The sequence below is a fragment of the Anser brachyrhynchus genome, assembly GCF_964034855.1.
Source record: "Anser brachyrhynchus genome assembly, chromosome: 1".
NCBI classification, from domain to species: Eukaryota; Metazoa; Chordata; class Aves; order Anseriformes; family Anatidae; genus Anser; species Anser brachyrhynchus.
In genome coordinates, this window is record NC_137694.1 from 134,637,395 (window position 1) to 134,650,140 (window position 12,746).

General features: G+C 41.6%; 1 protein-coding gene across 7 annotated transcripts in view; it reads right to left on the reverse strand.

Moving 5' to 3' along the window:
- Nucleotides 1-12,746, reverse strand: part of TBL1X (transducin beta like 1 X-linked) — a 199,615-nt gene that overhangs the window by 122,231 nt on the left and 64,638 nt on the right. For 2 of the 7 annotated variants that reach the window (XM_080577143.1, XM_080577144.1), the window contains exon 3: nt 7,984-8,106. The exons of the other annotated variants lie outside the window; for them this stretch is intronic. The gene's annotated coding sequence lies outside the window, so the exon portion shown is untranslated. The remainder of the gene's footprint in view (nt 1-7,983; nt 8,107-12,746) is intronic. 7 annotated transcript variants of the gene reach the window in all.

Genomic DNA, 12,746 nt, shown 5'->3' on the forward strand with positions numbered 1-12,746 from the left:
TTCCGTCCATATACACTGATACTTTATTTGTAAGGAAAACGTATTGTTCAGCTGGCTTATTTCCTTCTAAAATACAGTGACTCAGAGGGAGAAATAAATCCTTTGAGAAGACTGACGATGAATTGAGTATTTAATAATCATCGTAGACATTATTAAATACAGGAGAGTACAATGAGATTATCATGTTCTCATGACTGTAACCTAGACACTTCACTTGCTACAGGTTATCAGATGTGCAAGAGGGCAGGAGAAGCTGGACTGGGGGGAGATTTTGTCTTACAGGGTATCAGTTATGGGAGATTACACAGGGAAGAGAAGGGTTGGGATCCAAACTTTCACTAGAATTACCCCATGCACCCCCCCTGCATACCAGGGATGTGTTGGAATGTGTTCTGTGTTTTAAACAGATTTTAACTCAGGAGCAATAAAAGAATTTGATGTTGGAAATTCTGCTTTAATTTAACTTAGCTCTTTGTTATTTTAGAGAAGATTATTTCTAACATGTGAGTTTAAACTTTTGTTATAACCAAGCTGTTTCTTGTTTTCATTTGAAACAAATTACTTTATCCTGCAAATTTACTTAAGAGGCCTTTTCTTTCTCGTTCTAAAATAGCTTGTGCCATATTTTCAGTTCATTCATGGGACTTTGGTTAACCGAGCTTTTAATAAATGAAAACTGAAGATTTTTTTATGTGTTATAGTGTATTTCATGATATATAACATACATTGACAAAATAAAAAAATAAATTATACCCTAGATTGTCATTTCATGGTTTCTTAAGGGCATAAGAGAAAAAAGGAAAAGAAATTGAAGATTTTAACTAATGTTAAATAAATAATGTTAAACTCCACATCAGAAACAGGGAACCACTGCCATATAGGCCATTTGGAAAACCTGGGACCCCTCAGAGCTGGTAACACTTCCTTCACCCCCTCTTCTGCCTCCAGCCCCCAGAGATCCAGAGAAGCACATCAGAATCTATTAATCTGCAGAGACGAGCAGAAACAGAATGGGATCTCCTGTGCACATGCTATGGATCATCTAAACTGGGCTGCCACACGTGGACACAATCAGGTTCTTTTTTTGGAAAACTGGGGTAAAAATGTTTTTCCAGAACCGAACCATGTTCTAGATATTCATTTTTCTAGGTTCAAATGAGGTTGGTACCTTGTCCTGCTAATTCCTCACTGGCAACTAACATTGTCTCCAGCTGAGAGATGAACACAGGCTAGGAACAAGCTTCTAAACAATGTAATGCAATCACGGTGCTAACAGATACGGCTACAAGAGCAGTGCTGGTCAACACTTCAAAGCACTTTGGGGCCACACCGTTTTGTTTATGCTGATACACCCAAGCACAGGCACACACAGCTTTCTGGAACCAGCACAACTCCAAAACAAAACAAACAACAAGAAAAAACAGAGACTACAAAAAGTCAAACGCTGTAACAAAGTACCAATCAGTCTTATCCTTTGACAAAACAAAACCTTAATCAAATAATAAATACGTAACCTAATATCTTCTTCTGCCTTAAATCCTTCCCCATTCCTTCCCGACCCCCACTTCCCTTGAAAACCAGATGGCCCAGCAATATGCCCTGAAGGTCAACAGATGCACCATGACTTTGGATAAAGAAAAGGTATATAATATCTTTAATAATATTTCCAGATGACAGAATAGGAAAACACACGGTGAAAAAAGCACTAAAACATCTACGGCAAGGAATCAAACCAAGCACTTATACTGTATTGAAACATCCGAGACACCAATGAAAATAAAAGCCAAGAAGCAAACTCATTAATGCTATGAATAATAAATAACGAGTGAAAAGAAGATTGATTAAAAAATACGATAAGAAACTACATAAAAAAAGGATACCAGATAACTCTAGTTAATTTGTCTGGACTGGTAATGGATATGGCTGCTTACTTTTCATGGCTGTCAAAAGTTATGAATTTCAAGATTTCTAAGTTTTTCTCAAATGTGTGCATGTCTTTTCGCTTTATAGGAAATTTGTGTCAGTGGGTATGTAGATGAACGAGTGCATAGGTGAATAAACAGGTGAATGATTTAGTTCGGACTGCGTTGGCCGAGTCTGAACTCAGTTACAGCAAAGCATGTCTGGAGGGAATCAAACAAATTACAGATTAAGCTACTCCAGATTTTCGCTGGTGAATCTGAGGTCCAAACCCAGGTCTGTGAATCTTAATGTGAAAGCTGATTCTAGTGACAACATTATTGAGCTCCATGCTTTTTGTGTTCTGCTACTTCCAGATCAAATTCGTCCGAGTTACAGATAAGAACAGCTTTCAAACTGCTGACGCTCTCAATTTAGGCTACAACCAAAAAGTGCGGTGGATACCTTTCCTCAGAACACCCACAATGAAATATTTTACTCTGCTCTTTGTCACAACCAGGGAATTGTGTAGCTTTTACCGTTTGTGCATGGGTACCTTTGTGATTATCGCTGACCCCACTGTGCCTCCCTAAGTTTGATCCCAGGACAGCACAGCATTTAGGGCTTAGTAACTGGTCCTGTAGACATCCTGTACCTTACTACTGGTAGGAACAGAGTGCTGTACCTGTGAAGACATTTCAGACACACAAAAAGTAGTGCAAATTAACTTAGTGTTCTTCCCTAGACATGAAGTAACTTGTTAGCCCACAGTAACTTGCTCACCTGTTTAAAACTCTATGCTCCAGAAAAAAATACAGTTTCAGTTTTATTTCGTCATCGTTTCAGGGCTAACAGAAATAACAACAAACAAAGAAAGCCTCCCTTAAGCGTACACATTAAAAAAGTACCTGGAGTAGCAATGTTACAATGTAAGTGGCCCCTTTTCACTTAGAATAGATCTGTGCCATCTTTCAAAATCAACTTTTCTGTACATGTCACAAACAATATAATTATGCCTAATCCTCTCAAACCACAGCCATCCGAGTCAAAAAGCCTTTGCTACCTGCATTAAATAACACACTGTTTGTGTCGATATGCTCCGGGGGCCGAAAGGCATTAAGAAACAACCTTTAGCCTCAGACTGCTATCAGCAGTGCAAAGTAGCTTCCACCAAAGCAAAGGATGAAAGCCAGAAAGTACTTTGCTGGCAAAATGGACAGGCGAGGAAGAATAATCTATCCACCTTAGCTTCAGTTCTGGTGGCCAGACTTGCTAAAGCAAGACAGATCTTCAGATCTGAGGACCTGTGTCCATTAGAAGGCTGGTTCTGGCCTAGCAGAGATACCATGCTTATCTGTAGAAAGCGCATCTACATCACCGAGGGCGCCCTGTCTTCCCAAACAGCACTGGCTTCGATGACAGAAGCTCCCAGAGTCTGGTAGCTAGAGTCTCTGCTGGCATTTTTCTGGCCCAGAGGAGGCCCGTTTACCCTTTTTCCTTTCCACTCCTCCTCAGCAGAGGCGTCTGGAGCCGACCAAGTCAGAAAGGGCAACCCCGCTTTCAGGGGACGGCAAACAGCAACACAGGGCAGCGACACGCTGCTGGGGATGGGCTGTCGGCCTCGAAACCTAGCCTGAGAAATGCAACACTAAGTGAAGAGCAACTGAAAAGCCCATGACTGAAAGAGCGAAAACAAACAAACAAAACCACACGTGCTTTGTTATTTTGTTGTTGTTGTTTCCATCAGCTTAAAGACAGGAGAGCTCAAGCCTGAAAGCAAGCTCTGTCTCTGGGGTTCTCAGTCTAGAACCGCTATCTGAAATAGAAGAAGAAATCCAGTTGCAGACTGTTTAGGCCTCGTATATCACCGTGAATCCACGAGCATTGCTATGGAATTTGCTTGGTAATGTTAGCAAGGAAATCTATGTGTGTGGAAAGTTCTGTTCTGTGTTGGAGCTGTCAGCATCTTTGTGACTTTCGGTCCTCTGAGGACTCTTTGGACTCTCTCACTTAAACACCCACTGCTGATCCCCAGAAGCTGTGCCAAATGCTATAGAAAGGAGAGAGGACAGAGAAATTTCCTCCCTGATGAGAGGCTGTAACACTGTGCTTACGGGCTCGCTTTTCAACAAATCCTTGTATATTGAATATACTTGTTTTGTATCTGGGTGGGCATGCAAACGGATCCTGACTGTGAAGACACAGATATATTCTTTAAGAGGGTTAAAAAGTCCCGAAGGTGAGTTTTATTTTTCTCTTGTCCCCGCTCTGTGGAAACCAGAATGTGCACAGCATCCTATCGCTTCAAAGCCCAGCTAAGACAGAAGCCAAAGGGGTGTATAACAGACGGGGAGGCTCAATACATCCTGAAGTAGTGCTGTAAATGAATATTCTATTTCAAGAAAACCTACAATAAAGAGCTGAGAAATTAAAGCTATTAATATGAATCATTTTACTCATTTACATAACCCCACTAGAATCTGTGGAGAAACTTTACCAGATTTTTTGGTGTGAATAAGGAGTAACTTCATTATGCCAACGGAGCACCGTTACAATTTGGGAAAAGCCTCTTATTGATGAAATTGAAAAATAAAGCATCAAGCATTTCAGCCCTGCAAAGCAAATGGCTGGTTTCTGTGTTTCATTGTGTCAAAAAGGAGAACTTCTACAAGAACAAGAGACTATGGATGCTGCTCCATTTTTTCAACACAGAGAACACAAAATTGTAAACAATTTACAGAAGGTCAGGTTCAGGGTCTAACATCCACAGCCTAACATCTACACAGTGTAACAAAAATAACAGCAAAGATCTTTCCAAATCAGCTCCACATTATTAACCTACTGAAAAATTTATTTATTTGGCAAGACAGAACATCAATATAATTCTCTCATAAGTTTTCTATCTTTTGTTTATCTATTTGGAATTCAGTTAGATGGGCCTAATTCTCAAACCATATTTCAGCAACGTTTTTTTTAAAGATAAATAAAAACTCCTAGCCTGACCTTAATTATTTATTCTTCTCTGTAGAATTATACACTGGTGAACTGTTAGTGAGAAGTACCAGTTAAAAGAAACTCAGAAACATCCAATCCAGACAGTTGTTTACATGATATAACAAAGGATAGGAAGCCTTGATGAATAATAATGTAGAGTTATTTGTATTATGCTGCTGCCTGTATCTTGCATATAAGACTGTATGATAAAAATTTTAAATTATTAAAATCCAGGGGAAAAAAAAAAGAAAAAAAAACATTTAAAAAGAGACATGACAATCCTTGCCCCACAAATTATAATCCAAGAATAAAATCAATACAGGATGGATGTATTCTGGTAGATGGAAGGAAGAAAACAATGGGTATGTCTCCAGGCCACGCTGCAAAGGAGAAGCTCCTATTAGCTTGAGTACTGCAGGACACAACATGTCCCGCATTGTTTAATTTTTCCTGTAGTAAAGTATAGTTGGCCCAGGTAAAGCACAGCCCTGAAGAAGCTGCACTGCTTTGCTAACCACGCTAACTTGTGCTTCTGTACATCACCCCACACGGTGCAGTGCTGTTACAGCCAATGAACAAACATCGACCAGCATTTTCGATACGATAATTTGTTCTTTGTTTTGAAGCGGGTATCTCTAAGAGTTGACATCACCTGACAAGACTGTCACTCTCTGCCTGAATTCATACTGTTGCAGACCTTGCGGGACCTACCCAAAGCCAGGGTTGTAATGAAAGCAGGCAGTGGCATAGCCAGTCTAATCCACAAAGCACTGCAGTGGAGCCTTGCTCAGAGGGAAGGAGCAGCACTGCCAGCTTCCATGCTGGCACAGCAGTATGAAACAGGTATTCCTTCCAAAGGATTTTTCAGAACAAAAACTGCAGTTTTCTTTCCAGTTTCATTTTCACCTCCTCTGCTCCAGGTGTTCCTCTCCCCTTTTCTAAAGGTAGCAATTAGAAAAGAAAAAAGAAATGACAGTGATAGAAAAATATATAAAAAAACAAACCGCAGTATCTCTTCCAAATTAGTTTACCTCCTATTCCTTTGATGTACACACAAAGTGAATGTGTAGTTCCTTGATAAAGCACTTTTTTCCCACTACGAGAAAGGTTATCTACACATCTCTAGAAAATATAAAGGAAATATAGTGGGTGTTTGTTTCACGAAAACACATCTTCTGTTTGATACCAGTACAGCTGCAGTGATCTCTCTGAAGAGTTTTCCAAACTGGTCCCTGGGCTTGCGGTGACACTGAAGCAGCACAGCCAGTCTTTGGTAATCAGCTACATTTGCACTCTAGTGCTTCCAACTGATGTGCAGTGTAGCATTCACAGAATTGGAGGTGCTCTAGCAGAGATTTTGCAGTGTTGGTAGTTTGAGAAAAAGAGGGGCAAAACCTCTCTCCCTCTCTACAGCTCTCCATTACAGAATGAAGGGGATATGCTACCCTTCTGCTTTCAACTGATGAGGACTGCACAGGATGTGATTATGCTCAAAAGCAACACCGGTTCTGCAGAAAAGGCTTATTGCGCTATTGTGTTAAAGAGATGACAGGAAGGAGAGAAAAAGCCTACTCAAGGGAAGAAACGAGTCTGCAGAAATCTACATACATCAGTGCCACAATATTGATATTGCTATTAGTAACCTGAAATCAACACTTTTAAAAGCGCCACTTGGAAGCTGGTAGGGAAGCCCACATTTAAAGGCTACATACCCGACTCTTTTTTTTTTCCCCTTTTATTTTTTTTCGTCTCCCTTATTACACTCTAAAGAGACGAAGACAGTCACAAGCCTGGCTGTTGAGTTCTGGCATTTTCAGGCCCGAGAGCCCCACCACACTGCCTTCAAGGCAGAAGGGGCTCCATGAGCATGGGGCCCCAGTGCTCTCACTCCAGCCCACAGGCCAGCTCACATTTGCCAGAGCAGTCGATGAAGGATTAAGCCCTGCAGATGGGTACAGCAGATAATTGCCACATCTCAAACCACCATAGCTAAATCTACCAGACTATGAGACGGTCACTTACATTAAAGGTCCAAAAGTCAGATAACCTACTCACTCTTTTTGAAAGGCTTCCTATGATATTTCAAGTAAGTTATTTTCCAGCTCTCCTAGAATTTAGAAGTCCATATAAAATTTCTGCCTTTCTCAAAGGGATGCTGAGAGTATTAATTCACTAAAGCATTTTGGAATCCTTTGAAGAATGGAAGGCAACTACATACTGCTGCAAAACAGTAGCACGATTTGGTTTAAAAAAAATATTATCGAACCTAAAAATGCCACAATGCACTTACTTAAACAGACAACAATTCTGTAGCAGGTTATTCAGAGAGAATTGTTTTGTGCAGATCATTTCTGCATTAATATTAAAAACTTCTTGGCCTATAGATACTGCAATGTAACGGTTATGTGCATTTCTATTTCCCGTCACATAATGTCTGCTTATAATGCTGTGTTACTCAAAAGGTGAGAAAATGAAGAAAGCCATTTTTAGGGAGAAAAGCACTGTATACTTTAGAAAACAACACTTCATTAATATAACCAGTAAAAAGTGAGTGAGTACAGAACCAACACCTTAGATGACAAATTTCAAGCCTAAAATCTCACCTTCTATATATATGCATGTATGTATGCATATCTACACACATACGCATACAGACACATACATCAAGCAGGCTCCCAAGGAGTATTTATGACAGTTTGGAGCAGCTCCTTCGCTGCCTGTAAGCAGAGCCAGCCATCCTTCAAGCAGACCAGCTAGAATCACCGTGCTGAATGGTAAATCTGAAAGGACTGAAGTCATGCAGCTACCTGGAGAGAAAAAGGATCCTTCATCGTGTATTTAGAAATGCTAAATGGCCCGGGAAACTACTTAGAGATTTCTCATGCTCAGATCCTCATTTTCTCTTGCGTGGTCATCCCTAGGACAGCTCTGGAAAACAAGGCAGCCATTTTCTCTTAAGCTGTTACTCTCGGCAAACCAGATTGAAGTGCTTGATACGCTGCTGCTCTCTTCCGTGCCTGCAGCACTCGGAGGGGAAAAACAGCCAATCACCCACAAACAGGTAGCGACCACAGCCATTTTTGCACTTGCCTGATATGAGTCACGCCGCGGCAGCAGATGGGGCCGGGGGGAGGCTGGGGAGGCCTGGATGCAGACAAATCGATATGCTGTAGCTCTCTGCCTTGCCCTCTCTGCTGGCTTCACCCTGCGGCCCTGCAAAACCGTGGAGATCCCTGGAATAATGCTGCTTCCTTATGTGCGTGCATTCCCCAAATTAACTACCATTAGGAAAAAAAAAAAAAAGAAATTGGCTTTTACAGAGCCGTTGGGTCTAAGGCATTGCCTCAGACTTGTTTTTAAAAACAACTCAATCTCAGTGTGAGAAGGGGAAGAAAACAATCTTAATGTGCAGTTGGCAGAAACACACACGTACGTGCACCTGTATGCACATACATACCTGATGTAATTTTTGTGACACAGCTGCAAATAACCTCTCTCCAATAATTTGCTAGGGGACCAGACTGCCAAAACTGCTGAGCACTCTTTAAGGTGTACAGCTCTGGATATTCAAAATGGCTAATCAACTGAAAATACAAAGGGCTGGCCTCACATGTAGAGCAAGAAGCCATGCCCCTATAGTTCAGTTCACTTCTGTTTTCCATTGTAATCCTCTTTCTTGTCATTCTTGGAAACCTCACTATTTTACAGCAGTGTTGTGAAATTCGGCAGCGAGAAGCCCCAGGCTCAGGGAGATGCCTTTCCTGTCCCATGCAAAATGTGTTCAGACTCAGCCACACTCAAGGCTGTTGGGGAACAAAAAAAAAATCCCACTTCGGGTTTGTCAGCAGAGGCAGCTAAAACCAAGCTGCTAAAATCCCTCTGCTTCCACTCTTGCCACCCACCAAGCCCTGGCTCGTTTCACCACGTGCCTTCAGACGGTGCCCAGCCAGCATGCAGCTCCGCTGCTCGGGCCCCAAGGCCCAAAGGCCACCCACCTGGTGGGGGACTTGCGCCCACATGGCCACCTCCGGGCCACACGATGCCCCTTGCCCCCCCGGAGGCAAAGCAGGCACAGGACGAGTGCCCAGGTCAGGGGAAGGCCCAGCTGGCGGCAGGAAGGGCAGCAGCTGCACACAGGCAACAACGACATGGATGGTTCTTGTGCCGAGTGCCTGCTCCAGCTCTTGAGCGCAAGAACCGAGTTTGGCCATGTAACCTTTACATCTGCGCTTCCAGTCATGCTTCCCAAGGCTGTTTTTAAACCAAGAGGGTATGCAACCAGTCACTCCTAATGCTGTGAACTGCAGAACTGTTCCCCAACGTTACAGCGTCACTTCGTGCCTTGCTTTACAGCGAGGCTGCTGTAAGGGATGGCACCGCACCAAAGGTGGCTTCCCAGTTTTGCAGAAGCACAGTCAGTCAGAATAAACACAAGCAGAGCACCCATATTTCAGACATGCGATTCCATCGTCAATTACGAAAATTACTGAAACACAGCCAAGTTCAGCATCATCGGCTGGTGAAGAACATTTTGGTTCCGTGGCCATTGATTTTTGCTGGACAAAGTAATAAGTCATTGTTTCTGTGCCAAGTATACATGCATCGCAGCATTTTTTAATATCTTTTATTTTGGAATGCAGGATATCATAAGTTTAAGAGAAGAAAGTCCACTCACTCCACTAAAATTCAAAGTATGTAAAACCACAGCTCTCTCAACCATGCCATCTGTGCTAGAAATACCATTTTTTTTTCTTTTTTTTTTTTGCCACAGGACTATTACACTGTGTGCAGGTGGTAATATCTAAAAATATATCATGGAAGACATATGTAAAACTAGACTACTCCTTTTTTGTTGTAAACTCTAAGTACGAATGAACCCATATTGATCTACCTTGTACCTTTTGGCACCAGAGTTTTTCTCATTAGGCCTGCAGCCCTTGTGCTGAAATACAGTTTCCAGAAAGAAAGCGTACAGTTCCTCGCACCTGTTTCATACATCACACGAGATAGAATGGCTTGATCTCTTCCAGGAAGGAGCTCAGTGGTGTAGCAAGGAGTCAGACAAGCACCATATGGGCAGAAGTGAGGGAAGACAAAAGCGAGGGTCGAACCAGTGCTCTCAGCAGCGGCAAGAGTTGCGCTGGCTCAGCTGTGTTGTCTAATCAAGTATTCTAAATCAATTAAGACTGAAGCTAATTTGTACACATGAATCTTTGTATTTCTAAATGAACCTAAATATTCCACAGGAATATTCCATACGGTTTAATTCCTGTAGTACATGGACAGAAACCGATGACTGGCCGAGCTCATTAGCCATGAAAGCATGGAGTTTTAGCAGGCAAGCTTTTTTCTAGCAATATAAAACCTGAGTAGGGAATGAGTGAATACTTTCCTATCCTATAAAACAACGCTACCTAACATTAGAGGATTTTTCAGTTAACAATAACGATGTTATTACAGTTGTTTGGAACTGTCATCAGATCTGAGCTCCAGCCTGTTAAAATATTTCAGTAACAACAACAACAAAAAAACATTTATTGACATCAGTCATCTTCATCGTAACACAAACATTCACATGTATTTCTCACAGGTTTGCTAGGAATCCTACATTTCTTACAGGTTTTACAGAAAACGGAAAACCACTTTCTCTGACTGGACTGAATTTCCACCAATTTTTGTTTGGGCGGTGATATTCAAGCAGTGACAGCTTAGCTGCAGACACCCACCAAAGTACTTCTCCTGTCTGCCTACCTTGCCTCTCGGCACCAGCGGCTGAGCCACTCACCACTAGATTGCCCAAAACTGCAATTTATAGCACATTCTACTCAGGCTGGAATTAGCAGCAGTCTGCTTTGAAAAGGTGCACAGTAAACTAAAGCGTTTCAGCAGTGACTCAGCGTTGTGTATTAATAGCCAGCCTAGGCTTATTTAAGACTCTACCATTGCCATGTGGCTGGGATACGAGTTGGATCAGGCTGTTGATCGGACTGAAAGCTCATCTTGCAAATAAAATCATTTTTTCAGCGTTGTGCACCAGCACAATTATAGAGCCAACATCGGGAGCAGGGGGTCAAGGATAAGGGGAGGGCAGGACAGTCCATTTTGCAGCAGCCTGCATTTATGTTGGCAGAGGTCAACCATGGAAGGAGCCGGCTCCCCTTTGCCCACAGAAGGAAGCGGAGGGTGCAAGGACAGAGAGCCGGGGGCAGCAGCAGCTCACCCCTGCTGTGCCATCCCTCCTCCACGAACAGATGCTGCAGTTGTTAAGAACGAGACCCCCAAGCAAGTCTTTATACCTACCATATAAGATGAGCAGAACAGAAAACATTGCTTAAAAGAACCACTTACACTCATCCTGCATGCGTATGAATACCTATGTGTAGAAACGAAGAGAACAGGCTCCAGATACACAAGAACAAAACCAAACAACAACAATAACAGCAGTCCTGTAGTATGCTTTTGGTCTAATTGGAAAGTACAAGGTGGTAAGAAATAGAAAAAGTCACCATAATCTGATTAGCTGTGTAATTACGACTAAACTGAGAGATCAATGAGAGAAACTAAAAGGAGTTTTTTTCAGCGTGGTACACTGGAGAGAAAATGGGAAATCTGGTGGAAATCTAATGGGATAAAGTAACAGATGGTAGGTAGACACCATGGGGACATGGGATATGTTTAAAGATGATACTGGCTAACAGTATGATTAAGAGGATGCGCAATATTACAATGCACTGAGTTGAACAATAATGTAAGTAATAAGGCCATGAGAATCTTAATATACCAAGTTTCACTGACATTTATAGACTAGGTTAGACTTACTTTTATAAACATCTATGGGAAAAACACTCAAGAAAAAGATCGAGTTCTAGGTAATGCAAGTAACTAGGATATTAAAAGGAATGGCTCTTGTCCTCCTCTTCACAAACATTGCAAAAAACGGTCCACAAATATGACACAGGATATTACACAAAAGACGAGCAATTGAGTTAATTATCAAAGATATAAAGATAAATAATGAACTCAATGTACAGGGAAAAAAAAAACACACCTTGAGCTATGTTTCTGGAAACAACTTAGCAGAACAAGCTTGCTTAGCAGAACAAGCAAGTGGAACAGTGCAAACCACCGTCACGTGGGTTACCCAAAGCCTACCTGACAGGACATCTTTCTACCCGTCCTGTAAGGACTCCAGGCAAAACAATAGTGCAATCCCCAACCATTTCTTCAACCATAAATACGTTAGTAACTTCCAGCACAATCTTCCACATAACCCGCTTCTCTTCCAGCTGGTACACAGGCAGGAGTACAGCTTACGATCTATAAGCTGAACACACAAGCAGGTCAACTCAAGGTGGCCTCACGTGCTCAGGCAACGCTTTCAATTTTCTCTTGGGTATACTGTCAAAGTTTGCTATACCAGTCTCATGAAACTGTGGTGGTCCTGTGCCTTCCAAATATTTGCCAACAATTAAATAATACCTATAAACGATACAGTCCAGCTGTAGAACTGCTTATGTCTCAGTAAAATAAATAACTGTATATATAAACTCCAAATATATACAGATGGATACATACATACATACAATACAGAGAGAGAGTGTTAAATGGAGTAGATATAAACAAATGATATAAAAAGATATAAACCAATGCTGCATTATTATAAGCCAGTTATTTATGTAGATTTATTTTAAAATATGTCTGATTGCATTCATAGCACTGATGAAGAGAACTGTAACGCACTAAACGTTATTAAACACTTAAACTAAAATTCCCCCTTGATCATCCCTCACAACCACTCGGATTCTGTTTTACCACCCAGAAAAAGAATAACCACACGACCTGAAGGTCAGAAA